The sequence below is a fragment of the Bidens hawaiensis genome, unplaced genomic scaffold, assembly GCF_021521415.1.
Source record: "Bidens hawaiensis isolate Kalapana, Puna unplaced genomic scaffold, B.hawaiensis_p1.1 tig00029000_1, whole genome shotgun sequence".
In the NCBI taxonomy this organism is placed as follows: Eukaryota; Viridiplantae; Streptophyta; class Magnoliopsida; order Asterales; family Asteraceae; genus Bidens; species Bidens hawaiensis.
This window is the reverse complement of record NW_027505140.1, coordinates 137,056-142,362: the sequence shown is the minus strand read 5'-3', so window position 1 is coordinate 142,362 and position 5,307 is coordinate 137,056. Positions and strand designations below refer to the sequence as shown.

At 35.3% G+C, this 5,307-nt stretch overlaps 1 pseudogene; it reads left to right on the top strand.

The window, feature by feature from the left end:
• The first annotated feature begins 552 nt into the window (after positions 1-552).
• Positions 553-1,420, top strand: LOC143611013 (cyclin-dependent kinase F-4 pseudogene; annotated as a pseudogene).
• Positions 1,421-5,307: the final 3,887 nt, after the last annotated feature.

The following is a 5,307-nucleotide window of genomic DNA, read 5'->3' as shown; positions in this document are numbered from 1 at the left end:
TACCAAAATTATTGGTTCACTTTATATGAAATTCTAGTCTTCACTATGGTCGTTTGGCAAATTTAATTGTGTTTAGTATTTAGTAAATTATACGATTTATTTAAAAGTTTTACATAAATTTTTATTGTAGTATTTATGATATTTGAAAATAATCATATATGATAAAATATTTGTTAAACCCTAAATATAATATCATTGATAAAAATAAAAATAATCACTAAAGTACATTTAGAAATATTAGGATATTTGAATAAGATACTTTTTAGAAAGTGATTAATCAGTTTTATCTATAAAATCTGGCCAAATGAGAAAAATCCTCAAGGAGTTGTATAAATAAGCAACCATATTACCATATATATATATATATATGCAAGCACTACTTCACAAAATAACAATAATCAATTTCAGTTCTTCGTTTGCAATCCCTTTGTTGCGTGATCGGTAAGTAATCTCATGTTCAACATATTTTCTTTCGATAGCTTCTGCTATTAATTTCTAGGTTATTCAACGTTCCTGCGTTTCTTTACTTAAAATTACTTTTGTATAGGCAGTATGGAGAAATACCAAATAATCGAAAAACTTGGAAGTGGCTCATTCGGTGTTGTTTGGAAGGCCTTCAACAAGCAGACGTATGAAACCGTGGCGATCAAGAAACTGGTAACAAAGTACGAATCATCGCACAAGGTCATGATGCAAAGAGAAGTCAAAGCACTGGTATTCAACAACCATGAAAACATCCTCAAACTCAAGGATTTAATCAATGATCACAACACCATCTTCCTGGTATTCGAATGCATGCAAGGCAGTCTCCACGATCTTATGGTTTATCGATCGAGGCTTAACGCGCCATTCTCAGAAGCCGAGGTCAGACACGTGTGCTTTCAAATCTTTAGCGGTCTTGCGTGCTTGCACCGCAACGGCTACCTTCACCGTGACCTGAAGCCGGCGAATGTTCTAGTTTCCAATGGTCTAGTTAAGATTGGTGATTTTGGTGCTGCTTGCGAGATAGATGATGGGCCGTACACAGATATCGTTACGACAAGTTGGTATCGCGCCCCCGAGGTGTTTCTACATTCTGAGACTTACGATTCGGCTGTTGATATGTGGGCGATGGGCGCGATAATGTTTGAGCTATTCACCTTTCGACCGTTGTTTCAAGGTTCTTCCGATCCACGCGTATTCCAAAGAATCTGCTATGTGTTAGGCGCCCCGACAAAAAGTTCCTGGTTTGATGGCCTTGAACTCGCAAGAAACATCAAGTATGAGTTTCTAAATTATCCTGGTGTGCGGTTATCTAAATTGTTACCGATGGCAAGCCCCGAAGCGGTTAATCTGATCGGTTCACTTCTTTCATGGTCTCCACACGCGAGGCCCACGGCTATGGAAGCGCTTCAGCATCCTTTCTTCTGAGGATGTTACCTTGAGGACCCGAGCCTTCCTCACCACCAGCGTTCGAAAAGTTGACGGAGAAGATGATATCAAGATGTGAAAGCGTTGCGGATGAACATGCTGATGATGATCTGATTTGTAGGCTTCCAGAATATCCCTTTGAGTTTATGATGGAGAAGCAGTCTGAATTAGTTGCAATTTGATTGTCAGTTTTCTCTGTTTTTAGTTTAGGGTTTAACTCGGATCAAACTGTGGTAATATTTTGTAGAGTTGCTTGTACTTCATTTGTTTTGGTTGTCAGTACTTTTCATTAACCCTTGGGAAAAAAACGTTGATGTAAGGTTTATCATGATATTCACGGTTTGATGAATTAAGCAAGCTTTTATTCAATACAAAACTTGGAAACATTACTAAATAGGTATCTAGATAATAATGATTTTTCTCATCTCTTCGCATGCTGTAAGGCCCCCATCTCAGGTGTCCTACTTTCTTGCTGGTTGGATTTAATCATTCACATAATTCGTAAAATCAAAGTTAATTAAAACATTTCGCGGAAATAAAAGTCATTCATTCATTCATAACATAACCATCTTGTCTTAAAATATCATAACATAAATCCTTAAACATAAAATATAAAACATAAAACGACACGGGTGTCTCCTTTATAATAATGCCAGTCTCCCTCTTATTTCCATGTGTCCTCATCAAGCAACTTGTCTCATTCTACTTGCCTGCGTGCATACTAAAAGTCAGCTACGCTGAGTAATTCTAGTTAATTAATATACATTACGTTCACTTACTTACCAATACGCGTCCGAATATACGTATTAATACTTACCTGTTCATCTATCATTCAACCATACATCCATACATACTGTTTTGGTTAAAAATCAGATTAAGGATCAATGAACCAAATTCGTATGTGAAGATTGGTGCTTGTATGAACAAAATAATCAAAGTAACCATTGTAAACGATGAACACAGAGATTTATACGAGGAAAAACCCTTGGTAACTAGTATCCCGCTGGCACAAAAACCTCGGGTAGTGAAAACTATCACTACCAAGTATATTAAACTCAAAAGAATTACAAGTTATGGAATCGAGGCTGATCGTGATTATAGTGAGTTTTTGCTAAGAGCTCTAAGTGTGTTCGTGTGTTCTATGCGATCAGCCAAGGTTCAATATATAAATACAAAAATAATGACGTAAACTAACTAATTCCTACAAATCCGGCCACGTTTATTTACTTTTTCTTCATGACCGTTCACGAACATGGACGAGCTGGATGGACCTGGTAAAATATGCTCTCCGTAAAAGTAGAAATTCCAGTAAGCACGTGTTTTATCTGCAAAAATAGATTAGAATATAACTCAAATAGACTGTTGAGGATCCTTGAACCACAGAGGATCCTTAGTCCTGCTAACAGTTGCCAATGATACTTGATTTTCGAGGATCAAAGATCCTTGTCCCAACAATTGCCCCCAAACATGATAGGTGTGAATGGGGTACAGCTGTCATGTTTATCTTAATGCACATTTGAATCGGACCGTTAGCGATAATATGACGCGACCGTCGCCTGTAAACGCATCATTATCCCTAATAAATAAGTTTCCAACCCTTATAACTTCGCCTTTATCATATCCAACCTCCTATTCCGGCGATAATTATCCTCAGGTATTCCTCTTTCTTTCTCTATTCTTTCTCTTGATTTCCTCATCCTTTTATCACAATGCCCAAAAGGAATCAGAAAGCTTCCTTTAGTTCGAATCCTAAGGACATAGATTCCGTACTTCAAAGCCAACAGCTTCTTAAAGATGCGGTTTCTGAGATTTGCAAATTCACCAATGAAGAAATCCAGGGAATCTCCAAATGTTTCACCGAAGGAACAGTGTTCAAAGCGTACGACTCTCGATTAAAGAGCGACTGCATCTCTTCTGATTGGGTCTGCTTTCCTGCACTCCCATTCCTTCTTGGATTCTCATATCCGTTTCCCGACCTTACATCTACTTTCTTTTCTTTCACCGGCCTCAGCTATATCCAAGCCATGCCGATGATGTGAAGGACTTTCACCGGCCTCCCACAACGATCAATCTCTCAAGCGTATGCAAAGTCCTCCATATATCCATATATATCATATATGACTCTTGGTTTATAAGAGCATTCGCATTTAGAGCATGACTCTTAAGAGCATTCGCATTTAGAACAGTGTTCAAAGCGTACGACTCTCGATTAACATGACTCTTGGTTTATAAGAGCATTCGCATTTAGTTTCTTACCATATATCCATATATATCATATAATTATATTGAAAATTTTTATAATAGAACTCTAATTTTCTATTAAATAATACATTTTTATACTTTCATCATTATCATTTCTCTCTCCTATTATACGATGTGAACAATTAACCCCAAATTTAATTTTCTCGTATAATATTTTCTCTCTCATTTACTACCAACTATTTATATTTATACCATATAATTTATAAATTAATTTCTCTCATATATTTTTAAGGATTTGTTTTTATTAATCACAACTATTGCCTTTTGGTCACTGTCGGTCCCAACTAATGAATTGGCTACTGCCAGTCCCAACTTTTAACGTATTTGTTCCTAATGGTATGCGACTAACGAAATCCTAACGCTATTAGTTTCAAGTCGTCGGAAAAACGTTTTTGCCGGAAAAGTAAATTTGTTGCTGCAAAACACCACATGAACACCGCAACCACCACCAACTGAGCACCATCAATCGATTCAGACGATGATTCTAGGGTTTCCAGTGACCTCAATAATTGGGGCTTTTACTAGAAAAAGGTTACTAAAGGTCGATACAAAGTTACCAAGATGTTTGGGACGAAAATGCTGAGTTTTCGGGGAAAAAATTGAGTTTTCAAGCCAAAAACGTTTTTCCGGCGAACTGAAACTAACGACGTTAGGATTCCGTTACTCACGCACCGTTAGGAATAAATAGGTTAAAAGTTGGGACCGTCAGCAGTCAAGTCGTTAATAGGAACTTGTAGTTACCAAAAAACGATAGTTAGGTTTAATAAAAACCAATATACTTATTTTTAAAAAATAGGTTGAGAATGATCCAAGTAAACTAGTTTGGGCCCAATATTTCCCCTGGTATCAATTAACTTCCTTCCATGCCCATTTGGATGTTCATGTATTTTTCATTAGTGTAACAAATTTGCATACTTTTATGTATTAGTATAATGCTTGTATTGATTTTAAATTATATTTGCTTATATTGCTAATTATTAATATTAATGTGGGTTTTATCATTGCTAAAGAGCCCTAAATATACGAGTAAGAAATTATTTATATAAAGCTTGATGTACAACCGTGCTTGAATTATGAATGATAAATCATGACTAATAAAGATCATTCATAGAAAAGCTATTGGTAAGATCTGAAAAGGATGAGACGCATACACTAGGCAAACTATAATCAAGACTCAAGAGCTAGATCTCAAAATACTAGTTGAAAATATGTGCAAGAATTGAACTTAACAATTTTAATATAAATAACTAGTATAATTTAGGGATTACTCCATAGAATATCCATAGAATAGTAACCAGGTTTCTAAATTGTTCCAATCAAGTCACTCATAAAATCTTTTGTTATAATCAGGTCATTAAAATTTTATTTTTTGTTCCAATCCTAGATATTTTATCTGCATAGCAGGTAATCTAGATTTTTTTTCATTTTTAAATATTTTGAAGTTGCATAATAACTTTTAAAGGTTGCGAAAAATAATTTAAAAATCCCAAAAATTTGCAAAAAAAAAAATCAAAAAATTGCAATAAATTGAGAAAATTTAAAAAAAAATTGCAAAAATGTTCAAAAATATAGTAACCACTAAATTAAACTTCTCCATTTGGCATCTTTTCCATGGCTATCTTCACATTACTCCCC